The sequence below is a fragment of the Podarcis bocagei genome (assembly GCF_964188305.1).
Source record: "Podarcis bocagei genome assembly, chromosome: 12".
Classification (NCBI taxonomy): Eukaryota; Metazoa; Chordata; class Lepidosauria; order Squamata; family Lacertidae; genus Podarcis; species Podarcis bocagei.
The window spans coordinates 2,923,222-2,950,548 of NC_138137.1; the positions used below are offsets into that span (position 1 = coordinate 2,923,222).

General features: G+C 45.3%; 1 protein-coding gene across 3 annotated transcripts in view; it reads left to right on the forward strand.

Annotated features, from left to right (window-relative positions):
• The window catches only part of TPK1 (thiamin pyrophosphokinase 1), a 448,208-nt gene that overhangs the window by 134,382 nt on the left and 286,499 nt on the right, over positions 1-27,327 (forward strand). For 2 of the 3 annotated variants that reach the window (XM_081165241.1, XM_081165247.1), the window contains exon 1: positions 23,182-23,192. The exons of the other annotated variant lie outside the window; for it this stretch is intronic. The gene's annotated coding sequence lies outside the window, so the exon portion shown is untranslated. Of the gene's footprint in view, positions 1-23,181; positions 23,193-27,327 lie in introns of those variants that run through there. 3 annotated transcript variants of the gene reach the window in all.

Sequence of the window (27,327 nt, forward strand, 5' to 3'; positions counted from 1 at the left end):
TCCGAAGCTGCAGAGAGACAAGAAACATTTGGGAGTATCTGGCCACAAAAACTTCTCCCCTACCTTCTTTTCGTTATATGAGCAGAATTCTCTGATCTGACCTTGTGCAGTGTATGGGGCTTGTCCCCACTTACCTTTTGCCCCACTCTTTCCAGGCAGAGGTCTTCACTTTAATGCACTGTGTCCAAGCAGGTGTTGTTGGTCTTTGCTTGAAGCTTTACCTGTGGAAACCCACTCTTTAAAGCTGAATTGGGGCAACCGTCAGTCTGAGTTTTCTGTGGGTTGCTATTTGTTCCAACTGAAAAAAGGGTGCTTGGACACAGAGCTTTACATCACAGACTGTGCCGGTAAAATGCAGAGGTCAGTGTGAATAAGCCCTGGATCAATAAGCTCTCCATGCCAAGAAGGAGGTCCATAGTTTTACTGCAAACTTGTTACAAAAAAGCGTAATATAAATCAGCATGTTGCTCTTAAACAACAGGCAATGCAGTCTAGTTTTCTTTAAGTTCTTACTTGTTAATATAATCCAAGAACTATTTTCTCTCTGTTCCCAAAGAGATTTAGAAAAGCAACTGCCCCAATATTTGCTGGAACGCAAACTCTGCCAAGAATGTAAGGTCCAACAAATTCCTCCATTGCCTCCCAGAAGGTGGAAGAAGCAACAAGGGGATCATCTATCTTGGACCTGGTCCTCACCAACAGGGAGGAACTGATTAACGAAGTGGAAGCACCTGGAAACTTGGGAGGAAGTGATCATGTCCCCTGGGTTTCATGATAACAGAGGCAAGGGGAAGCTGAGTGTAGCCAGACATGTACTCCCCAGGTTAGTGTCCCAGTCCACAGATCCTTATACACAGTGCTTTTTTAGGGGTACTCTCATTTTCCTACTCATATTGAAATACTGCCCCTCAATGAAGCCAAACTTAGATTCACAAAATGTTTAGGGGTATGCGTTCCCCTGCGTCACCCCAGAAAAAAGCACTGCTTCTACACACAAAAAGCAACTGTACAGCTACAGCAGCAGTAGCCAAGATTGCGCCCTCCGAAAGTTGTTGGACTACAACTCCCATCAATGCAGTTATGGGTTATGGGGCTGAGGCTGATGGAAACTGAATTCCAGCAACATCCATAGGGCACCGTGTTTGCCACTCCTGGGCTGTGTGACCGCTGTGCCCTCCCCTGCCAAGTAGATAGCTTGTTGGTGTGTTGGAGGTCTCCAAAGGTAGATTAAGATAGACTATATGGGGTTCAGTGCAAAACCCCAGTGCAAAATCAGGGAGGGGGCATTATTGGATTGTTGTTTTTATTTTTATTACAGTGGTACCTCAGGGTACAGATGCTTCAGGTTACAGACGCTTCAGGTTACAGACTCCGCTAACCCAGAAACAGTACCTCGGGTTAAGAACTTTGCTTCAGGATGAGAACAGAAGTTGTGCACCAGCAGCGCGGTGGCAGCGGGAGGCCCCATTAGCTAAAGTGGTGCTTCAGGTTAAGAACAGTTTCAGGTTAAGAACGGACCTCCAGAATGAATTAAGTTCTTAACACGAGGTACCACTGTATATATTTTGTGTATATTTTGATTTTGTTTTGTGAACCGCCCTGACACCTTCAGGTATAGGGTGGTATATTATTATTATTATTATTATTATTATTATTATTATTATTATTATTATTATTATTAGACTGTGGCATTTTAGTGAAAAGATAAAAGGAAAGGAAAAGTAGGCAACAAAAGACAGAAGTTGTTGCACCTCTGAAATACATGTGTAAATGTTCCTGTGTCATCTTTACTGGCATAGACTTGGCAGGGGAATATACCAGGCTTAATTTGGACTTAGCGACAGAACTTGTTCCCAGGGTTCAGTACTGGAAAATCAAAGCCAATAAAGAAAAATGCATTCCTGAGTATGTGCAAGGTGTCCTTCTCTCACCACTGAGGCAGTGCAATCTGGAATTTTCGCAGTGGCATGGAAGGGGTACAAATTCACTGTAAAGAGAGAAAGTCTTGGACACATTTTATCTGTAATATTGACCAACTTGGTCTCCTGATTCCAGATTTAAAGTAATTTACTGCACAAGTCACTGTTGTGTTTACTCACATATCAAGTGGATTGTAAAGAGGATAGATGCATCATTAGCCAAAGCCATTTACAAATAAAGCAAGCAGGGAGTGGGAATCATTACTCACTATTTATGGCTGCATCCAGAGTAGGCCTGAGCTTTTCAAATTGGACTCATATAACAGTAACTCTCAATGGCAGATGCATATATTTTATCAAATAGGTAATTTCCAGGTTGGTCTGGATTTAGATGAGTGTAAGTAAAGACCAACTTATCAAGCAATATTAAACAGAAGCAGCAAGGCAGATTATCTGGAATGGGTGACTCAGCACCTTCTCTTTATTAAACAAGTGCAGTGGCTGAATCTTTTAGATGGTATCTTTCACATATTGATGAAGGATTTGTTGTAAATCAGGTCCTTGCAACGTGTGACCTCTCAGGCTCAACATAGTTATCAGCTGTGTATGGGGCCCTACCTGGTGGAGTTTGAGAAGTCTTCTCTTGAAGAACCTGTCCATGACAGCAAAGCCAAGAGGATACCCACATGTCCAACAGGTCACAATAAATGTCTGGTGTGTTGCCTTTGTGCAGAACACAGTTGTGTGGAACTAGCTTGGTGTGTCAACCTTTTGTGCAGTCGCATTTGGAACACTGTTTCCTTGACTCGAAAATTGTACCACAGAGCTGGGAAAGGTACAGAAAAGGCAACTGAAAGTATCAAAGGGATTGAAGTATCTCCTCTGTTGTCTTTAGATTTGATCCCGGAATCAGCGGCGTAGCGTGAGTTGTCAGCACCCGGGGCAACGCAAGTAATTTGCGCCCCCTAACCCGGGGCAAGGCAAGTAATTTGCGCCCCCCCAACCCCTAACCTGCCAGTTGCCGCTGGCGCTGCCGCACAAACAACGCTGCTTGCCCAGAGGAGGATGGAGGCAGAAGCAGCCGCCGCCTGTGGCTGGGCCGAGGGGATGGCGGCGGCGGCAGGGTGCAGAGGCTGCCCGTGCCCGGCCAGGCGTCGGTGGCGGCGTCGGCGCTGCTGCAGCGGCTGCTCCTCCTGCGAGCAGTGAGCGGAGCGCAGCCACAGCGACGGTGGGGGGCGCGCGCGCTAGGGCGCAAGGCTGGCGGTGGCGGCGGGGAGCCCGGCGGAGGAAGGAACTTGTCCCTTCCCTCTGGACTCGCGCCCCCCCAGATGTTGCGCCCGGTGCAGTCGGCACCCCTGGCACCCCCCACGCTACGCCACTGCCCGGAATGTCCCTATTTCCTCCGCCAGTGCTGCTGTGGCCAAGCTTGGGGAGGAGGAGGATCTGGCGCTTGTCCCAAGTGGCTGTGGCTGAGAGGGAGCATCCCGTTGCCTCTCCATGGCCGCTGCTTCCCGCCTCCTCCCTTGGGCAGCTCATAGTGGCTGCTGGAGAGCAGGCGAGGAGGAGGAGGAGGAGGAGGAGGAGGAGGAGGAGGAGAGGCTGCGGCTCTCCAGTCCCACTTGATGCGTCAGATCTGAGGGGCAGGCAGAGGGCAGGGGCTCCCTGGGCAGGAAGAAAACGCAAGAGGAGAGGGGTGCAAGGAGTCATGATTTCTTTACAACATGCTTTGTGTATCTGTATCTAATCTAATCTAATCTTGCCCCTTTCTAAAATTGATTTATTGGTGTGTGTGTTTCTTTTTGTAAATCTACCAAAGAATAAAATAAAATAAAATCAGGATTAAGGGGTTTTCTCAGGGCGGTGAAGAACGTGTGTGCTCTGTCCCAGTGGTGCAGGGGGGGGCAGCACTTGCCCTTCTTCGGACAGGAAGGGCTCCGAGGGGGGCACAAAAAATGGGGGGTCAAGGAGCGTCAGTTGGGGGGGTGTTATGTACTGAAGTTCTCACCCTGGGCCAGCAAGGGGATACTGTAGATAGTTTTCACTCAGGTCCACATATGCAAATAAGGAATTGAAAGTGACGTTCAGTGATTGGATAGTTACAGAAAGTTGTTACTGTTACGTTGTAGTGGGGCTCTATATAAGCAGGCTGGCTGAACCCTTCAGTTGAGTTCTGTTCTGGGTCTGTGAATAAAGAAGAGCTGTTTGAAGAATCGCTGTGTCGTCTGATATGTTCACCCACAACTTAACAGGGGGAGTGAGTAATGTCCCTATTTTCATCTGAGGAATGTTGGAGGACATGCTAAAGGCATAATAAGGAACTGGAACGAATATGAAAGAAAGGCTATGACTGGAGTTTTGAGGGGGAAAGTGGAGTTCAGTATGAATTCCAGTTCTGAGTAAGATGGTGGAATAAAGAACCTTCTGTCATTTTGGATTCTTTTTGAATATTACCAGCATGTCCTCCACATATTGCTGGATGCCCAGAAGCCTCTTGAATTACACAGGAGCATTGTGAGGGTTGCACATTGGGCAGGTGATTGGCTAGCATGAAAGCCAAGCCCAGGAAGTGTGCACTCAGCTTTTCAGGGTGGCAGCTGCTGCTTCTGGGACTGAAACTGACCTTGGCCCAAGAATAGCCCTTGAAAATCTCCTTGCCACCCTTTGCAGTGGACCTGTAAAATGCACATCTCCCATATCAGTCCAGGCCATTTTATTTTTTTGTAATTGTTTCCTTAGAAACAGCAAATCTAAATTGGGGGCAGTGATGAAATATCACCTTGCTGGCAGTTTGACTGTTTGAAGCGTTAATTCACAGTTCAAGAAATATAGTGCACACAATTCAATCAGCTCTTGTTTCTTCCCCCTCAAATTATATCCAACTTTGGAATGCTTAATTGCTGTATTAAACCGGCTAATGTTGGCAAAGTGCTTTGCAGATGAAGAGTGCTAAATAAATACTGAAATATCGCTATCACAGAATGTATTTGCCCTTCTATAAGTCAGGTTCTCGTACTCTGGCATTAAAAAATGAGTACAAAATAAAAGAAACAGGCTAAGCACAGAAACTAATGATGTACAGGCAATGTCAAGGGGCTACATTAGCAGCGAGCACATTTCTAACTTACTGTACCTGGGAGAGTCTGTTGTTTAAAAACACATCTGCAGAAAAACATTTAGAGGGCAGAACAGGACACATTAGCATGATCTGGCATTCAATCAGCTGTGCATCAATTCTAATAGCCAGCAAATGCCAAGAGGAAGTACCTTGGACTAAAAACAATCTCTGTGCAAAGTGGAAATATTACACAGAAAGGCTTTAATGCATCCAAGTGAAGGGGCAGCATTCAGTGTCAGTAGGATATGTCCACATAATTGGAAACCGAATTGAGAAAATAGCACCTTTTATGGAAATGCCTTTCATACAAGTCCCTGTCAGGGGAAGAGGTAGGGTATAAATAAAGAAATAAATAATATATGTAAGGCATTGTGAAAGCAATGGCTTGATCTGTTAACTGGAAATAGTTTAATATGTGATCCACAACAGAAAATCAGCTGCAAAAATGTGGTAAGACTCCCTTCACCGCTTGGCAGATGACTAAGATGAATTTGTAGCTGCAGACTGAAAAAAAGGGAAAGTGTGGGTGCTGTAGAGTTCTGTCCGGGGCCCGTAGTTGTTCAATGGCTTTATAAATGACTTGGGTAAAGGATTGAGGGTGTGCGCATCAAAACTGCAGATGACACCAAACTGGGAGGGGAAGCTAATGCTGCAGAACACAGACTAGGGCAGTAATCAGCAAACTTTTTCAGCAGTGGACCAGTCCCCTGTCCCTCAGACCTTGTGAGGGGCCAGACTACACTTGGGGGGGGGGGTGAACGATTTTCGCCCACCTGCAAAGAGGCCTGAAGATGCCTCACTTTACCTGTCCCAGTTGTCATCCCAATAGCCGCAGTTAGGCTTCTCCAGCCAGCCGGGCCCCATGGCGGGGTAGGAGGCTGCGTTGGTCGGCAAAGACAGAAGCAGCAGCCCCGGTGGAGGAGCCACAGATGGAGGTAGGAGAACCGAGGCATTGCTGGAGCTTTTACCCACCACCTGCTGCTGCTTCCCGAGAGGCACCACATAAAAGAAGACAGAGCCGCCCGCCAACCAGCAAGCAGCGGCCACAACCACCGCAACAACCCGCCTGAACGCCATGGGAGGAATGAAGAAGGCAAACAGGCAGGCGGTGACGAAGAAAGCACAAGAGGAAGCGGCGTCGAAAAGGGGCGAGGAGAAGGAAGGAAGGGCGGACTGAGGGAGAGGGAGGAGGAGCAGGAGGAAAACATAGTCAGCAGCAGCGTCACACGCCCCCTTCACAGCGCCGCCCTGCTGAGGCAGACAGGCAGGTGAGCCAACTCCCGTCATCAGTGGCACCCAGCGGGGGACAAGATTGCTCTGTCCCTGAGGAGAAAAGTGCCGCTGTGTGAGGGAGAGGGAGGGAGAGGGAAAGAACACGTGAGCTGGCGATCCACATGGGGATTCCCGGACCATCTGCAGGCTGGATCTAGAAGACAATTGGGCCTGATCCAGCCCACAGACCTTAGTTGCCGACCCCTGGAATAGGGATTCAAAATGACCTTAACAGATTGGAGAACTGGGCGCAAGCTAACAAAATGAATTTCAGTAGGGACAAATGTAAGATTCTGCACTTAGGCAGGAGGAACAGATGCACAAATATAGGATGGGGGGCACCTGGCTTACTAGCAGTACATGTGAAAAGGATCTAGGGGTCTTGGTGGACCACAGGCTTAACATGAGTCCACAGTGTGATGCAGCAGCAAAAAATGTGAATCCTGTTTTAGGCTGCATCAACAGAAGTATAGTGTCCAGATCAAAGAAAGTAATAGTACCACTCTATTCTGCCTTGGTCAGACCACACCTGGAGTACTGTGTCCAGTTCTGAGCACCACAGTTTAAGAAGGATATTGACAAGCTGGAAGGTGTCCAGAGGAGGGCAACCAAGATGATCAAGGATCTGGAAACCAAGCCTAATGAGGAACGATTCAAGGAGGAACGATTCAACCCTACTATAGTGCTGTCTACTATATTCGCCCTCATATTTTTTCAGCCAACAGCTCCATGTGCCCCTAGGCATTGTGGGGTGAGAGTTTTTTAAGCTTCTGTGAAGTTGGAACGTTCATATATATTCCATAATACCTCAGTAGGTGACTTCAGTGCTAGGGAAAGGTCATTTCAATAAACCGAAATCAGAGCTGCCATAGCCAGTTGCTAAAGAGGTTTCAAACAGTGACTGTGTTTGCCAGATTCTTTATTATTTAGTCAGGTTTAGCTGCTCTGGGAGGTAATCTCACTATTTCACTATTTTCCTGCAAATCAATGTCTTCTGTGCTTTAACTTGATGTTTTATAGGCTCCCTACAAACATAGAAAGTGCTTTATCTGAAGTTTATGTTCGTTTTACAAATATGGATATTGTGCAGATATTTTTCATTCGATGTGGTAGCATATTTATTTCATATATATTTTTCTACATTGCGAAACTATAAATAATGAAATAAATACAATTTGGCTTTAATGCTTTAAACAATGACATCACTAATACATTCAGCCCTGAGTGCTCACTGGAAGGACAGATCGTGAAGCTGAGGCTCCAATACTTTGGCCACCTCGTGAGAAGAGAAGACTCCCTGGAAAAGACCCTGATGTTGGGAAAGATGGAGGGCACAAGGAGAAGGGGACGACAGAGGACAAGATGGTTGGACAGTGTTCTCAAAGCTACCAGCATGAGTTTGACCAAACTGCAGGAGGCAGTGGAAGACAGGAGTGCCTGGCATGCTCTGATCCATGGGGTCACGAAGAGTCGGACACGACAAAACGACTAAACAACAACAACAACAAACTCTGCTGGCATTTACTTTAACAATGGTGTCAGGACAGCAGCCTCCAATGCACCTGAGAGCAGCGGGTTGTAGGAAAATGGTTGTTTGTACCTACATGACAAGATGGATGCCAGGATGGAAATTTACTATAGTTTGACCTTTTGATACTGCAGGCTGTGTTAGGCATGATGAGCGCGTGATCGCCTCATGCAAGGAAGGTGATTGGTTCTTATTGTATGGCTTGATAATGGGGTGATCCCCATATTTGGTGTTTGTCTTGCATAATGGTTGATACACTGTTGTACTGTTCTTAATAAAAATGCTGGGCTGCAGCTCCAGAGGGGCTTTTTTCTCTCTCTCTCCTGAAGCTGTTAGACCTTTTACAAAAAAGCATCCTGGTGTGAGACTGATTTATTTTGTGACGAGCAGGCCCTCGTCAATACTGCCCTCGTCATTTGGTGCCCCGTGTGACTACCCTTGGACTCTACGTTGTTCCTCATCGTTCAGCGCTCGCCACACGTCTTTCATCCGCTTCGGATCCCGGTGAGCGCTCCCTTTCCTTTGGACTTCGACTGATTTCGGACTTCGCGTCGCTGCGGCCCTCTCAGCATCCACCACGCCCGGCCAGGGCTTCAGGTACCACTCATCCTCTCCTAGGATCCCGGTGGGTGCTCCCTTTTTTCGCTCCTTTTCATCCTTTGTGGATCCCAGTGATTTTTTTCCCCACTACTCTTGCTATCATGGGGCAGTCTCTTTCAGCGCCACAAAAGAAGTTTTTTGATGAACTTAAATTTCTCTTGGCCAATAACAACCTTGTTGTCCTGGATGCTGATCTTAAGGCACTTATACAAGCTCTGGACACTCATTGCCCCTGGTATCCTCAGGATGGCACTTTGGACTTAAAAGACTGGGGAAAAATAGGACATTTTTTCCACAACCATTCTCAAATTGATGTAAAAATTTTGCATGCCTGGTGTAAAGTCTACAAAGCTATGTCGAGTTTAACTCCTGCAAATATCCTCCTGGCTGCCACATCGCCTGTTCCACCTCTCTTCCTGGCTCCTCCTTCGTCTTTGTCTCCCACGTTGCCTTCTTCAACTCCTCCGGTCTATGTACCTTCTACACCGCTGGCTCCTTCCCCTTCGGCTCCTCCTGTCCCACCGCTACCTCCACCACCTTCTTCGCTTTCTGCACAGCCCTCTACCACTCCTTTTCAAGAATCTCTCCGTGCCGCTGCTCCGCTGCTGCCTTTTGATTCTGCCACCCCAAATCTTTTTCCTGTGATTATTCCTGGCGCCCCGGGGGGAGGCCCAGCCCGGCACGAGCAGTTTGATTTGAGATTCATAAAAAAACTTTACTCTTCTGTTCGGGACAATGGCCTACATTCTCCATACACTCTTGGATTGTTTGGCACTCTGTTTCAACAGAATCTGATACCAGAAGATATTAAATTGTTGGCACGTACTGTTATGCAACCTCATCAAATGATTTTGTTTGTACAAGCCTGGCACTGGGCTTGCCAACGTCGCGTCGACGGCATTCGTAATAATCTCAACAATGCTGTTCAGGCCGCCCATCAAGCCGCAATTGCTGCTGCCGGCACTGCCGCTGCTCCCCTAGCTCCAGTTATGTTAACTCATTCAGATGTTCTCAATGGCTTAACTGGCGAAGGCAATTTTCTTACCATCGCCCAGCAGCTAGCCCTTGATCCCATGTATTGGGAAGCCACTACTGCTGCTGCTCAGGAGGCCCTGTCCGCCGTGCCTGATGAAAAGACTGAGCGTGATGGCCGTTGGGGCAGCGTCCGACAAGGCCCTGCAGAGCCCTATGGACAATTTGTCGATCGTTTGTATAACACCCTCAAGCGGCAAGTTCAGGACGTGGCAGCCCAAGAAGTGATCGTCCGCCAGCTCGCGTTTGATAATGCAAATGAGGACTGTAAGCAAGCGCTGCGCCCTTTGATGACAACACCAAATATTGCCATTGCAGATATGCTTAAAGCCTGCCAGTCAGTGGGCACTGAAACACACAAGGCTCGCCTTTTAGCCGCTGCTCTATCCTCTACAGTATCCCAGAATCCTGCCAAGGACAAAACTTGTTTTGGTTGCGGAAAAATGGGACATTTTCGTGCGCAGTGCAGATCCACCACGCAACAACGTCGCCCTAGCACAAAGTGCCCTATTTGTAAGAAAGGCTTTCACTGGGCTGACCAGTGCCGTTCCGCCGCACCTCAACCAAGTCAACAACAACAACAAAATCAGCAGCATCAACAAAACCAGCAGACGGGAATTGGATAAAGAGTTACTTGGACCTGCCCACCTCCACTCTGTCTCCACGGTTTTCTGCTCTAACAACCGTGAACAACCATCTCCACAGATGTATGGTGGACAGGATCCCTTCTCTTTCCATGGCTCAGTTACATTTAATGCGTTGTTTTGCTGTTATGGAAAAACCCTATACTTTAAAAACTGACAACGGTCCTGTATATATTTCTCAGGCCTTTTCTGATTTTTGTTCTTTGTGGGATATTAGGTTGACTCATGGCATCCCCTTCAATTCTATCAAGTGTTGTTTACCTTAAATCATCAGTTGTGCCCTCACAATAAGAATTTTACCCCTGCTGAACTTCATTTCAGGAAGGAAGAAGTATTGCAACGCCCTCTAGTGTCTTACAGGTTGCTTCCAGATCCACAGTGGAAGTGTCCAGCTTCCTTGATTTCCTGGGGTCGCAGATTCACTGCCATTGACGTGGACGGAGAAACACGATGGGTTCCAGCTCGGTGCGTTCGACCTTGGCGCTCTTCTGTTGCCTCGTCCTCGCCCAAGGAGACACCAACGCCTTGAAACCGTATTTTACACTGTCTGCCAGTGATGACCTCCCACCTGACCTCAATCCACATCGCAGCTGGAGACGTCGCCATATTGATGCGCCCTGGACAGAGTCACCTTCCGCAGCTGTTCCAGTGTTTCCTGGCACGTCGAAAGGTCATCTTCGTCCCTACCGCATTGGCCCCCCTTCCCCCTGGGAAGCTACCGTGACTACCAATCACCCCTCTGTGAACACTGTGAAGCACCGCTTTCATCGTGCTGCTCTTTTGCAGAAGACCCAGAGACCTGAACTTTATCATCAGATTTGGACCAACAATACGTATGTTAGGGACATAAATCATTTTGCTTCTATACTTAATCTTTCTGAATGTTGGGTGTGTATGCATATTCCTCCTCAATCAAAGAGGTCTGGTATGTTATTGCATGGTATTCCAGTAAATGCTTCATATAAGATTAGTAATGATATGAAAGATAATCGTACTAGTTCACCCCCTGTGTTTTTGTCACTTGTATCTTATTGTTTTCTTTTCAACCATAATAGTAGTAAATTTTTAGGTCATTATCCATATTGCAATTGGACCTATGAGTATGTTAATGGATCTTCTTGTTTTCTTAATGTTACCACTATGAGTGGTAGGCCAAAAGTTTTAGTTAATAATGTCACGACCAACATGACTTATGAACATCAGGCTATGTGTAGAGATTTTTATGTTTGGTTTGATTGGATGAAGAAAAGCAGCAAATCTACATGTTTGCTTCAATCTGATTTATGTTTATTTTGTGGTACTAGAGCCTACAAAGAAATCCCCTTTGCCTTTTCTGGAACGTGCACTTTAGGAATAGTCATACCCTTGGTCTATAAACTGGACAAGCTCCCAGCGGTTCGTTTGCGTAACAAAAGGGAAGTGCGATCACCTATCTCTCAATATACAGGGACAGCCGTCTCTAGATCTCTCCTGCCCTCTTTAGGTGCAGGCATGAATTACCGTGATTTGCACAAATTGGCTAATTGGACTGAAGCCTTGTTTAATTCTACTATCTTGGCTTTAAAATTAATTAACAAAGAAATGTCAGAAATGAGAGATGTGACTCTTGAAAATCGTTATGCTTTAGATATAATCCTTGCTTCCAAAGGTGGAGTTTGTGCTTTAATTCATTCCCATTGTTGTATGTATGTATCTGATCAATCGGCCAATATTTCTGCTACTATTGATTATATGGAACAAATGATAGCCCACAATCCTTTGAATCCTCCCGAAGGTTTTGATCCATGGGAATGGTTGTCTTCCTGGTTGCCTAATAGAGTATGGTTAAGAAAAATTTTACTAATTGTAATTTTGCTTGTTGCAGGATTCATTGTGTTGTGCTGCTGCATTCAATGCCTACCCTCTTTGTTTGCTCAATGTAGTACATGGTGGTATCGTCCAAGACCTACCACTGGAGTCACAAGAAGAATTTATATTGCAAGATATCAGCGTTTAGGAAATGAAACAAATGATTCTGATTAGGTTTTGTTAAATTTTATTTTTTACTTTTCATAAAACAAATAAGAGGGCATGTAGGAAAATGGTTGTTTGTACCTACATGACAAGATGGATGCCAGGATGGAAATTTACTATAGTTTGACCTTTTGATACTGCAGGCTGTGTTAGGCATGATGAGCGCGTGATCGCCTCATGCAAGGAAGGTGATTGGTTCTTATTGTATGGCTTGATAATGGGGTGATCCCCATATTTGGTGTTTGTCTTGCATAATGGTTGATACACTGTTGTACTGTTCTTAATAAAAAATGCTGGGCTGCAGCTCCAGAGGGGCTTTTTTCTCTCTCTCTCCTGAAGCTGTTAGACCTTTTACAAAAAAGCATCCTGGTGTGAGACTGATTTATTTTGTGACGAGCAGGCCCTCGTCAATACTGCCCTCGTCAGCGGGTTAGCTTAGAGAGTTTAGGACAGTTTGTGTGGCACACACAACTCTGTCCTCAACCACCTTGCCACCACTCTCATGCACACACATCTCTGTTTGATGCCTGCCTACTGTCTCCTCAGGCAAATGCTTCAATACAGTTGTAGCACCCGCGTGAATCCATGTGATCAAAAAGGCATACATGTGCATGCATGTGTGATGCCTTCTGCAGCCTTCTGGCCCAGAAGAATAAAAGACACTGTGGCAGCAGCTCAAGAGGACAAGAATGGACAGGGGACTCCAGAAGAATGGTGGGAAGAGGCAGCTGCTTTTTCAGCATCCATCATCTGAGGAGGCCAACTCATTCTGCCCAGTGATAGAACTAGCCCTGGCTTAGGGGAGGAAAAGTAATGTCAGGTCGATGATAAATACTCTGAAAAGTTCCTGGGGAGAGGGAGGAAAGTTGGCATAGAATATTATTTGCAGCAGCATCCTTGCAGGAGTGTTCAAATGGTGGTCACATGAGAAGAGCAGTGGCAGGCTAATGCATCTGTGGGCAAACTGACCAGCAGGCACACCTTGGGCATTAATGAGAACAGGTCCTGTGTGGCTAGAGCTGTATTTGTGAACAAGGACCCGGATGGCTCAAGGATTCTGATTGCATGTGCGCAGGGTCCTTTCTCATTAATGCTGTAATACTGGCTAGCAGGTGCATCTGCAACATATGGGTCAAATGTTCACCGCTTGTGCCTTTTTAATATGCAGGTCAGCTCTGAGCGAAACCCACAGTTTAGAAGGAGCGTGCTGCTCTGATCTTTCCGTTGAAAACTGAAAGTGGTTTGCTACATATGCTAGAAATTCTGTGTTGAAGCCAGTCAGATTCCCCCCCCCCCCCTTAGCAACTGCTCTCCTGGTAGTTGCTGCCGGTTCTAGAGTCCCATGGGAACAAGAGCATACAACCAAACTGTTGGCCATATTTCAAGTAAAGCACTCCACTTAAAGCGGCAGAACATGGTCAAATGTCACTGCTGCTGAAGTTGAAAGAATTATGTGATGCCAGTACCTAAAATTAGAAATACTATTCCAAGCAAAACTTTGTTTCCAGCATATGTTCCATCCTTGCTCCTGCAGAAAAGAAGTTCTACTAATAAAACAAAGATTCCATCACAACATTATGAACAGAATGCCAGTGATGGACAATAAACCAAATATATTGTGCATTTCTTAAAGCGCTGCATGACAATAGGCTGTAAAGATAACTTCACACTTCACCTGTTCTTGGAAAATACTTTTTAAAAGCCACTGAAGACAGAAGCTATGAATAAAACAAAAGCTTCTCCCTCCCTCTCTTTCTCTGCTTCTGAACAAAGTTTAAGAATTAAATGAAACATACATCATACTTCAGAAATATGCTAGAGATGAAGCCATCTGGCTTTTTATAGTGGGGTAAAATTAAAGCTTATTTTCACTCTAAGAAATTAAGTTATAATCGTTCGGATTGTTTCATTTTAGCAGAACAATGTGGATGTCTGTGACCCTGAAATTTATTTTCAGAATTTGCATGCTACCCTTCAATAAAAATATTTTCAGAATGCCTTACAAATGAAGCAATAAAATATAGAGTAAAATAACAATGAAAAATAAAGCTTTAATGTTTTATATTCTTGTATACATTTTGTTAAATAGAATATTAAAAAAATTAAAGGCAGATTAAAAGCAGAAGGCAGACAAAACTGAGAGTTAACAGGTCTAAAACATCAAAAGGTCTTTGCACAACACTAAGGCATCAAAATTGGTACGAGGTAAACTGTCTTGCAGGTAACTTTCCACAAGTGAGGTGCTACAACCAGGAAGCTGCACAACATAAGGCGTGCAAATAAATTTACGTCACTGAAGTCAAGAATTATCATCATCACCTGACTACAGTTAATTTAGCAGATCATGGTGATAGGGACATTTCTCCCTCCCCCACAACTGACCCTCCTCAACCCCCCATTTCCGCCCCCTCCCCGCAGAACATTTCCACTACCCTGCTCTCTGGCTTTGCACCGGTGTGTCACATGGCCGGGTCTCGGCGTTGGCAGCCTCTCCTGCTCCTCACTTGTTCTCCAGCAGCCATTACCAGGGAGGAGGCGGCAGCAGCAGCCGCCATGGAGAGGCCATGGAGAGGCAATGGGGGGGGGGGGGCTCCCTTGCAGCTACCACTGCTGCCACCACTGTCACTCAGGATAAGCACCAAACATTTAGAAGTGTGCACAGGTTGCCAAGGAAGAGCTACCTTCAATATTTCTCATTTTGGAAGTGAAAAGGCCAGGTATAAATTCATCAATAAACCTAATATTCACCAGGTTTTGGATATTTAACATGTTACAACAATGGCTCCATTGACTTCAGTGGAAGAGAAATAATCAATAGAGCTTATAAAAGGAACTGCTGTGTGGGGGACAATTTGATTTGCCACATTCATTTCACATTACAACAATGCAGGTTCAGTTCTCCCTGGAGCTACTGTATGTCACTTCAGAATGCACTGGGGGCTCACAGCACTGAATGATTCTCTACACGACAGATTTGAAAAAGAGGGAGCATGTGGGAGAGAAGCATTCTGTGCTGGCCTAGCGCACCTTCACTAGTTTATGAACCATTATTTGACCTAACCATTGTAGTGTGACTTAAACAATATGTTTTGCTAATTCCTTCCATGAGGAACAACACAAACATTTGAAGTTCCAAGGCAGATTGATTTGACTTGATTTCCATTCTGCCTTTCTGTCATGGTATGAGGCCCCCAAGACAGCTCAGAACGAGAACAATAAAGCAATCAGGCACAAGAAGTCAGCCAGAAGAACTTACAAATTAAGAGACATGGGAGGACAACAAGAAGGAAAACATCAGCCAGTGAGAGCAGGTATCATGCAGGCTGATGGCTTGCCAGGCTAAAAAGTCTTCAATAACTTGGGTTTAAGTTTAAAACTGGGTGGAGGGGAGCAGCAGATTTCAAGCAGAGGTTGGATGGCCCTCTGCCATGGATGCTTTAAGTTGAGATTCCTGCATTGCGGGGGTTGGACTAGATGACCATAGGGGTCCCTTCTGACTCTACAATTCTGTGAAGATTTTGAGAGTGGTGGCAGTTTGTTGAAACCTGAGGCACTCAGAAATGCAGTTGTGGCCCAGGCATGATGGAACCAGTGGCAGGGTGGGTGCACATACAATCAGACAATAATAGACACAGGACAACCATGTTGGGAATGAAATAAGGCTGCAACTTTATTTATTACAGATGTCAGATGGTTTGACATGGGCACTGAAATGAAGCCACAGTGACGCCACGGGGGGGGGGGGGCAGAGACAGGAGTATCAGCATATTTGGGGAAACTCCTGTGTGCAGAAGTACAAGAACACTACGGGGAGAGTAGAATGCTCTGAGAAGGTTGGAATGGTTGGCCGAAGAGGCTCACTGCTGTGAAGAAGAAGGATACACTGCAATATATTTTTTTATAATCATTACTGATATCCTTTACAAATATAAGGAATTCAAATTCCCTGAAGTGGCTGCTGGAATTCAGCAACTTTTCATGCCACAAATATTTTTTGGGAGTTGGGGAGTTGTCCCATTTTTGTTGTACAATAGCCCCTTCTGACAGCAAGCGTCTGTAAATCAAAGCTTAAATATTTGTTTGTTGTTTGTATGACATGGAGAAGGGAGTGCATGCAGGGCCAGTCATTTTGCAGGATTGGACCTGCCATTTGGCAGAGGGAGAAAGCCACCTTGGGTTGCTGGTGCTGAGGGAACTTCTCCCTTGTTCTCTTAGAATAGCAATGATGGCCACCTGACAGGAGCTGGAGCTCAGCTCCTGTGAGCCCTGGTTGAAAAGAAAAGGAAAAAAGCTCTGGATGTGGAACAGCCAATCTACCCGGCACCCCCTAAGCTCACCCGATGCCCTCAGATGAGTCACCACCACATGTCCTCCCCCCACACACACCCCTCTGCTTCCAACCAGGGTTTAATCAGTAGTTTACATTTAAAAGGGCCAACGTTAATTGGTGGGGTGTGAGATAATGGCATATCACCTTTGTTTCTAGGCTAGTTTGATTCTGGTATTTCAAAAAGGAGCGCTAGTTTAGAGGTGCTGCTCGTCTGCCTGTACTAAATTTAAGCAGGCCTACTTCAAAGTCAAATTCCTTTCAGCAAAAGCCATTCACACATTCACATCAGTCATCAAGCAATACATTCATAATGGAAATGTATGTATGAATCAGTCTGTGAACAGATTCTCAACTGAAAAATATAAAGTCGAAAACTAGGAGAACACACTGGGTTTATGTGTCATAAGCGGAGAAAAGAAGCCATCGTGGAGTAGACGGCATCAGAACTAGAGTCCATATATGCAAGTGAAGAGAGATGGTTGATGGATTCCATCCATATATGCAAGTGAAGAGAGATGGTTGATGGATTCCATCCACAGAACTCTGGTAAGTAAATTTCTAAAACTACAGTTCCTGCAGAATATGGAATGTGGCATGTGCTTGGCTCAGATCCTAAGAAAGTTCTCCTTTGACATCTTGCTCTGCCCTAGATAAGCACATTTATTGCCAATTTGAATAAAATAAAAGGCTATCAAATGTATTTTTAGATTTATCATTCTGGAGAAGCTGTCCTATGACTCATACATTTTTTACATAAATGGAAGGAAACTGTTGATCAATATTTAATAATTGCTCAGACCACCCAGCAGCAGCACACATAGATTTAAATGAAATGAAGGCTCTTTCTGCACCAAGGGCTTTTTTAAATAAAAAGAGAATGTTGTAGCATTGCTGGTAATTATCTAGGGATTTTGCCTGTGTGATGGCAGATCTGAATTAGATTTTGCCTCTGAAACTGCTTGAGCTGTTGAAGCTTTGTCAGCTTCTTCATAGAATCATAGAATCCTAGAGTTGGAAGAGACCACAAGGGCCATCGAGTCCAACCCCCTGCCAAGCAGGAAACACCATCAGAGCACTCCTGACATATGGTTGTCAAGCCTCTGCTTAAAGACCTCCAAAGTAGGAGACTCCACCACACTCCTTGGCAGCAAATTCCACTGTCGAACAGCTCTTACTGTCAGGAAGTTCTTCCTAATGTTTAGGTGGAATCTTCTTTCTTGTAGTTTGGCTCCATTGCTCCGTGTCCGCTTCTCTGGAGCAGCAGAAAACAACCTTTCTCCCTCCTCTATGTGACATCCTTTTATATATTTGAACATGGCTATCATATCACCCCTTAACCTCCTCTTCTCCAGGCTAAACATGCCCAGCTCCCTTAGCCGTTCCTCATAAGGCATCGTTTCCAGGCCTTTGACCATTTTGGTTGCCCTCCTCTGGACACGTTCCAGTTTGTCAGTGTCCTTCTTGAATTGTGGTGCCCAGAACTGGACACAGTACTCCAGGTGAGGTGTGACCAGAGCAGAATACAGTGGCACTATTACTTCCCTTGATCTAGATGCTATACTCCTATTGATGCAGCCCAGAATTGCATTGGCTTTTTTAGCTGTCGCGTCACACTGTTGGCTCATGTCAAGTTTGTGGTCAACCAAGACTCCTAGATCCTTTTCACATGTACTGCTCTCAAGCCAGGTGTCACCCATCTTGTATTTGTGCCTCTCATTTTTTTTTGCCCAAGTGCAATACTTTACATTTCTCCCTGTTAAAATTCATCTTGTTTGTTTTTGCCCAGTTCTCTAATCTGTCAAGGTCGTTTTGAAGTGTGATCCTGTCCTCTGGGGTGTTAGCCACCCCTCCCAGTTTGGTGTCATCTGCAAATTTGATCAGGATGCCCTTGAGTCCATCATCCAAGTCGTTGATAAAGATGTTGAATAAGACCGGGCCCAAGACAGAACCCTGTGGCACCCCACTAGTCACTCTTCTCCAGGATGAAGAGGAACCATTGATGAGCACCCTTTGGGTTCGGTCAGTCAGCCAGTTACAAATCCACTGAGTGGTAGCATAGTCAAGACCGCATTTTACCAGCTTCTTTACAAGAATATCATGGGGCACCTTGTCAAATGCCTTGCTGAAATCAAGGTAGGCTACATCCACTGCGTTCCCTTCATCTACCAGGCTTGTAATTCTGTCAAAAAACGAGATCAGGTTAGTCTGACATGACTTATTTTTCAGAAATCCATGCTGACTATTGGTGATCACAGCATTCCTTTCTAGGTGCTCACAGACTGTTTGCTTAATGATCTGCTCCAGAATCTTCCCTGCTATTGATGTCAGACTGACTGGGCGGTAATTATTTGGGTCCTCTCTTTTCCCCTTTTTGAAAATAGGGACAACATTTGCCCTCCTCCAGTCTGCCGGGACTTCGCCTGTTCATGTACTGTCCCAGAGACCTACAGCAGGGTGCTGCATTTTAGAATAATAGAGTTGGAAGGGACGCCAAGGGACATCTAGTCCAACCCCCCACAATGCAGAAATCTCAGCTGAAGCATCCATGTCAGATGGCCACCTGACCTCTGCTTAAAAACCTCCAATGAAGCAGAGTCCACAACCTCCCGAGGGAGTCTGTTCCACTGTCAAACAGCTCTTACTGTCGGAAAGTTCTCCCTATATAGTCTGAATCTCCTTTCTTATGACTTATGAAGCCATTAGTTTGGGTCCTAGCCTCCATAGCAGGAGAAAACAAGCTTGTTCCCTCTTCCATGTGACAGCCCTTGAGATATTTGAAGATGGCTATCATACATCTCAGTCTCCTCTTTTCCAGGCTGAAGCTACCCAATTCCCTCAACCATTCCTCATAAGTCTTGGTTTCCAGACCCTCAATCATCTTTGTTGCCCTCGTCTGCCCACGTTCCAGCTTGTGTCAACATCCTTCTTAAATGGTGGTGCTCAGACAGGGCTCCAGATGTGGTCTGACCAAGGAAAAATAAAATGGTAGCATTATTTCCCTTGATCAGATCACTATACTTCTGTTGATGCAACCTAGAATAGCACTCGCTTTTTTTGCTGTTGCATCAGACTGTTTTCACATGTTAAGTGTGTGGTCTACTAAAACCCCAAGATCCTCTTCACATGCACTACTGGCAAGTCAGGTGTCCCACATCGGATATTTGTGCAGCTGGTTCTTAAGTTGCCAGTGATCACTCTGAGCATATCTATTACTAAACAGTATATTTTTAAAAACAAAGAACGCACCATTTTTTATTTTACTATAAATTTATATTGAGTTTTTGAAGTTAACATTTTCATAACAATAGCAATCAGTTGTCCTAAACAGGTGAAATATTCTGCATATATCTCTTGATATTGTTAACAACTTATTATACTGTATTGAAATTTATTATATTGACATTTTCCATCTCCATTTCATAGGAAGTTCCGGTGGATGCCTCTGTATGGAGTCCTTTTGATATGAGTGTGCACAGGAGACATGTTATTCTGGTATTTGTTTACAAATGCATAAGCAAAGCCAACTGAAAGCAAGTACACTCTGTCCCAGCTTCTGCCAACCTAGCAGTTCAAAAGCAAACCAGGATGAGTAGATAATTAGGTACCACCATTGCAGGAAGGTAAACGGCATTTCCGTGTGCTTTGGCACTCGTCACAGTATCCTGTTGTGCCAGAAGCGGTTTAGTCATGTTGGCCACATGACCCGTAAAGGAAGAATGAAGCAAGATGAGTGCCGTACCCCATAATTGCCCATAACTGGACTTAACCATACAGGGGTCCTTTGCCTTATTTTTAACTTTACACTCCTAAAGCAGACAACAGAGCTGCTAAAGTCAGGAAATAAAATTACTCTCAGTGTTAGAGAGCTTCCTTTTAAAAAGACCTGTAAGACTTTGTCAGACTGCTCCAAATTCAAATTGCAACTGTTGTTTCAGTGCTCCTCCCATTAGTTTAAGACTGGGAAATAGCAAAAGGTTGATCGCTCACCACACTGGTGTCCAGACTTTTTAGGGTTGAAGTTGTTGAGGTTTTTTTTAGAATTTTACCCCAGGAAATAAACTGCTGCAGGGGCCGGTTTAAACCAACCGGGGAGCCAGATTAGGCCCCCAAAATGGACTTTGGATGTGCCTGGCTCACCAGATGCCAGGAGATGGGCCACAAGTAAGGCAGCCAAAACTTGCAACCCAATCTTTGTGCTTTTTGTGCTGAATCTGCTGGCACTTGATTGGCTGAGTTGGTGTGAAGGCTAACAATGTTCATGGAAAGCTATTTCCAGTCCGACTTCTATGAAGTGAAGAGACGTCAGTTTGGCAGAGATCTCAGAAGAAGCCCCAAATTCAGGGGGGGGGGGGAGAGAGAACCAAGGCAGAAGCAGCATGGAGGAAACTAGGCTGAAGAAGAGGAGAGGCAGTGGGTGGAGGCTGCGTACACGTTGCCGGTTTAAGACGCAGCTAGATTGTCCTTTAAAAATGAATCAAAGCTGGTTTGCAGGGAAAACCCATCAAAACACAGTATTTCATAAGAAAGAGCAAGATAAATGCAGGGGAGATATGGATTGTGGCTAACATTCCCAACCCAGCACTTGGGACACAATGGGTGCAGAGTAAGTGGGAGTGTGGGCAGCACAAGAGGAAAGGCTGAGGTGAAAGGTAGAGGAAATGGGGAATTGAGGTGAAAATGGACAACCACCATAAAAGCAATTATAAAAGTCAACTGATAATTCAAACAATGGGTGGAAAAAGGATCAGAAGGGGGGTTGCTAATGGAATCAAGTGACATAGGCAGGGGCATAAAATGCAGGGATCTGAGGAAATAATGGATGCAGAAAACATGGACTTGCAGAACAGAGAAAGCAAAACTACAGATAGGACTTGGAGGCAGACAGGCAAGCAGGCAGCTGTGCTTTATTGTCAGGCCAGGGAGGTGTGGAGGTCTGGGGTCAGGAATCGTGGGCCCAGCAGTTTAGAAACTGATGGGATTTCTGCAAGTTCTGACTTCTGGTATTACCACAGCATTACAGTGGTACCTCGGGTTACAAACACCTCAGGTTACAAACACTTCGGGTTACAGACTCTGCTAACAGAGAAATAGTACCTCGGGTTAAGAACTTTGATTCAGAATGAGAACAGAAATCATGTGGTGGCGGGAGGGCCCATTAACTAAAGTGGTACCTCAGGTTAAGAACACTTTCAGGTTAAGAACGGACCTCCAGAATGAATTAAGTTCTTAACCCGAGGTACCACTGTATAACCAGCAGCCTTAAACATACGAGTGTGATGGGACTGAATTTCACATGATGATTTGAACTAACCCGCCAATTAACTGGCTGCAGGTTTCCAGTGTTCTGTTCAAATTTATGTACCCTTCTGTTCTGAAGGGTAGGTTCCTCATCTGAATCCTCCATGCACATAGATATGCATGCAAATACTGGCAAGATGCTGAATATTTGCAAAAAGAGAAAGAACTTTAGCATGCCCCAGTGATGTTTTCTGAGCTTTGATTTTCACAGTGAAGCAGTCAGTATTTCCAAGAAACTGACAGCCAGCTCTGTTGAAGCCACAGAACACAATGGCAGCTGTGAGTACATTTGGGGCTCAACTTTTCCATTACTTGTTCTTTGCAAAGCTATTTGTCTGAAAGTTAGCAAGGGTTTTATATTCAAGCTGCCAACTGAAATTAAAATACCACACGATTTCACCTGCAGTAAAATTTGGACCATATTTGGAGGCTCATGAGAAGTATCTGCAGGAATTGCAAGGTTGTTAATTTTTCTCTTTACTGGCTTGCTTCTCTTTAGTTCTGTGCTCTATCTTTCTTTTAAAACTTCTTATTAAGATTTTCCCATAATACAATAAAATTACTACTACAGAAGATACAAATCAAATAAATAGAATACGAAGTCCTCTCTTAAAAGTAATTCCTAGCCCTTACCACCCACAGAGGGCAGAAGTTCTCACCTGGGACCTTTCCATTCTCTCCCAGCCTCTCATCCCAGGTCCTCCACCAACCTTCTCCTACCCCTATGAGTGGACAATCTCTGGACCCTAATAAATGTCCCAGAGGCAGGACTCCAAAGAAAGAAAAACGAAGGAGAGAAACAGAAAAGGAAAGAAATAGAAAGAAAGGAAAGAGAGAGAGAAGAAAACGGGGGGGGGGGACATTAGAAAAAACCCCACAAAAGAACAACTTCCGATTTTCCATCTGCCGGTTACATAAAAAAAAGAAAACCTATTTTGCAGTTTGGAGACCATGTAGTTGCCTAAGCTGTACTTTGAGTTTTAAACTACTTAATCTGTTGTGACATGACAGTAGCCCTTCAAATAATATAAGCAGGTCCTTGCATTCTAAACATCCTGAAGAGATTGTTTGGTTTCCAGGTTTTTCTCTCCATTTGTCCCCATAAAATGCAAGGACCATAATTAAAGCTGCCGCAGCCTAGAGACCCCAAACTGATTTAGTACCTCTTGTTAAGTGCAGCTTTGCAAAGGGAAAAGATACTTGTAAGGCGACAAGAATGTATTCTGTGATTATGTGCTCTGGGGGTGATGTTACAACTGTAGTTCACACAGAACACATGAGGTAGATTACTAATTTGTTTGCTTTGGCAGGGAGTGTATATCTATTAGCCGCATCCAGCTGTTTGGGGATAAAGGTAATGCCAGAACAGACAAAAGATGTCTTGATTGAGATTTGGGTCATGATTTTTCTCTGCTTCTGGAGGTGAAGCCGCAGCACCAGTCACAAAATATTGGCTATTCTTTGTTCCCCAAGGCCCTTCAAGAGCAAAGAATGACACGCGGAGACCTGGACTGGCCACAGCTTTTATTGATTACAGGAATAATAAGTGTAGAATAGATCCTCAGGGTGTCTTCCAACCCTGCAGTTCTCTGATTCTAAGGCAAGGATCCTGCTGTAGGGCAGCCTGCTTGCTGGCCAATGTCTCACTGCCTCACCCACCCCAACAGGGAGTTTCTGGCCCCTGGGTGTGGGGTGGTCAGCCTCAGCTCCCCTTGGACCTCTTATTGTGGTCTCTCTATGTGATGGTGGATCCTGACCACCACCACCAAGTAAAGTTCTGACAGAACCAAACTCCAAAAGAAAACCCTCCATTTTGCTGTGGGGAAAGGGAAACCTCACTGCCTCTTGCCCGTGAGTAAAGTTTGTTCCCAGCGCTATCAAGCAGCAACAGGCCATTGTCTGCAGCAGGAATGCTTGAAATGGGGGGGGGGTGAATTCGTCGAAGGCACTACAGTGCCACAAGGATATACAAAATGCAGTTGTGCGAGTTTACCTGGTTTGCACTGAAATGCGTGAATTTTGTGGTAGTGATGATGAACCTGTTGAAGTGATTGGCTGAACCTTGTAATATCAGACGAGGCAGAATAACATCTTCTGTCACTGGTTGAGATGCTCCTGCTTGAAATATACTCAGAGTCGCAAAGTGATTTCATGCTCTTTATTCAGCTCATAGTGGTGAGGAGGAATGAATGAAAGTCCCCTCAAAGTATCTGCTTTATATACATTATTTACACAATGGGCTGCACATGATTGGCTAATTCTGGAATTCTACTGTAAGCCAATCAGGTTGTGGATTCACTTATATCTGGAGCATGATTGGGTGGTTCCTGCCAACCAATCATACTGCTGCATTGTTCTAGGACCAATCAGACTGCTGCATTCTGAATCCTATTGTTCTAGGACCAATCAGACTGCTGCAATTTGGATCCTATTGTTCTAGGACCAATCAGACTGCTGCAGTTTGGATCCTATTCAACTCAGTACATAACACTGCTGTAGCGTGATGGGTACACTGGCTAGACAGAAGAACCCAGGGAAGGAGAAGGAGAGCAAGCCTTGACCTAGGAAATGCGGCAGGCCAGGGGAAGGTGCATAGGAAGTGGGAGAGGGAGACAGCCAAAGGGCTGAGTGGAAGAGGAGAAAGGCAGTGGTAGGAAGAGCTGGAGAAGAAAACAAAGGAGCAGAGAGAAGAGATGCACAAGGCCATGAGCTGCCTGCGAGGACACATGTGTTGCTTTAAGATAAGCCAAGAGCCACCATCTCCCTATGTGCAACAGTGTTCCCTGCCCCTTCTATTGCCCCTAGTATGAAAATGCATTCTGCGTTGGCATTGGGACCAACTCTAAGGAGCCCAGGTCCCTTCAGCCCCCACCACTAAAATATTTATTGCTACCCCATGTTGAAAGCAATGAGTTGCAGAGGAGGCCTGTCGTGGAGCATGCATGCCCCGCAGCAGGAATTACTGCAAAGTTGTTTGTGTGGGGCGAGGTGGGGAGAGCCCATTGCAGAGGCATTGTTGAGGTGATGGTGATAATAGCCATCACCTTTTCCCCAGGTTGTTACCAAGTCAACCCCGCCCTTCAAATTAGTCAAGAGATAGTTGAGTGCAATCAGATGTCTAGACCTCAGCTACCGCAAAGGATCGCTGCCCCTTTGACATCTCCATTCAGGCAGCAGCACATGCCGTAATGTTACAGTCCCCCTCCTGCAGCAGTTTCATGCTTGCAAAGGTGGAGGCTGCCATATCTGGAGATGCAGGTGTCCTGGTGACTGGTGCCCCACCTCGTGCCCCACAGATATAAACACATCTATACATGGTTGCTGTCTACATGTCTTTGGCACAGGAGCTCAGCCCTCCTGCGTTTGGACCTCTTTGAATGGCTGTCATGCCCCCTGGACTTTCAGCTCAGCTGAGTTCTGACCCTCCCACTCTTTATCAGGACAATTGCTATGGGGTGATTTATCCATAACTGGCTGCTCAGCAAAACTGGCTCTTGGCTTTCCCCTTGGTGGTCATTTTAAAAGCTTCTCTGCCACCCTTTTTTATTTTAAAAACAAAAACTTGGCACAACCAAACATATTTCCCATTTAAAGTTTCTACACTGCAAGTCTTTTTATGTACTGAAAACAGGACGGTATATTCTGATCACAGTATAACAGCAAAACAGCTACACTTCTCAGTAAAGTAGACCAAAACCTGTTCTACTGGCAATGCACCGGTGGGGTAATTGGACTGGTAGCCCTCTGTGATAGCTATGGTATGCTTCTGAAAGGCCAATCCCAAAGGATTTAGACCTTCTTCCCTTTTTTTAGAAGAAATAAAGAGGCGTCTAAGAAACCTTTGCATCATGTGAACTTTCATACACCATCTCATCTTTCCTTCAAACTCAAGTGGGAAAGATCAAAAACATCTCACCTGCTGTTCAAGGCTTCCTCTGTTACCCTATTGTACCAAGTGAAAAGACAGGCAGGAGACGGAGAAAAATACCCTATTCATAATGAGCTTGTATTTCAGTGTGGCAGAGGCTACACACTCATCAACTCTCATTCCTATTTAAAAAGTCTTTCTTTTTCCTGGGCTCTGTCATTTTCTGAAAGCTTTTTATAGCCCTAGCTATTATATCACTGTACATTCGCTTCACTCCAGCTGGGGACAAAGAGGGCACTTTTATTAGCAATAATGAGCACAGGATTGAAAGACGCAACTAACTTCTCCCTAGCCTGCTCATTCCCTTCACCTGATTCCTGATACTTTTGGCCTGCCAAGTCAACCACATTATCCCCTTTCTTGCATGCTCTTCCAGAATTAGCGCTGCCTTTCATCACCAAACTTGGTATTTAAACAATGAAAAAGCCAGTTCCGAGGCCAGGGGCAAAGAAACTGAGTGAAGGGGTTTCATACAGTCTGGAGAATTATTCTGCCTTGCACAAAGTGGCCAAGAATACCTGCAAAGTGGCTCAGTGCTGTACTCACAAGAAACCAAGGAACAGATCTCATGATAAATTCAGGAAAGAAAAGAAAGAGTTGAGGACCGAGCAGCCAAAGGAATGGATGGAATCAGAGTAGCCCCAGTTGACTATCTCTGTCAGGAACAAGGAAGCGAAAGTGTGTCCCTGCTGGTTCTGTTGAACCTCTCAGCAGCTTGAATACAGTGGACCAAAATCCCCCAGACTGTCTTGCTGGGCTAAGGATTGGAGTGGTTGTTCTGCCAACTCTGGCCCCTTCTGGTGGTCAGGTTGAGGAGGTGGTGGGTGGCTTGTGCTTGATCCCTTGGCCTCCCACAGGGCTTTCAAACCTCTACGTGCAACTTCAGGGAAAGGTACCGGTAATCTGAAGCTATTGAGTGGATTGTCACTGGTATGTAGGTGACATCCATGCCTATCTTGCTTTGCCTGTTCACTCTGGGGAAGTGGTTTGGAGTTTGTGATGGTCTAGATAAGAGTAAACAAGCTGGAATTAAATCTGGACCAGGCAGAGATGCTACGAGTCAGGATACCTACCAGACCAGAGATAGGATATCAGCCTGTTCTGAACAGGGTTGTGCTCCATCTAAAAAATCACATTCGTACTCCTGGGCTTGGCCTTCCTACTGGATGGCCAGCTGATGGCTATGAACAAGAGCGCTTTCACTTAACGTCTGCTAGTTTATCCATTCCTGACCCACTGAGACCTCACGACACACACAAAGGCTGCATCTTGACAAAACCTCAGAAGGTGGTGGCCTCTCCTTCCTTGGAGGTTTTTAAGCAGCATCTGTCATAGATGCATTGCAGAGGGTTGGACTAGATGACTCTTGGGGTCCCTTCCAACTCTACAATTTTATGATTCTATGAAGGCTTTTCCCAGTGGCCATGCCATGTGTGAATCATAGAATCATAGAATCATAGAGTTGGAAGAGACCACAAGGGCCATCGAGTCCAACCCCCTGCCAAGCAGGAAACACCATCAGAGCACTCCTGACATATGGTTGTCAAGCCTCTGCTTAAAGACCTCCAAAGTAGGAGACTCCACCACACTCCTTGGCAGCAAATTCCACTGTCGAACAGCTCTTACTGTCAGGAAGTTCTTCCTAATG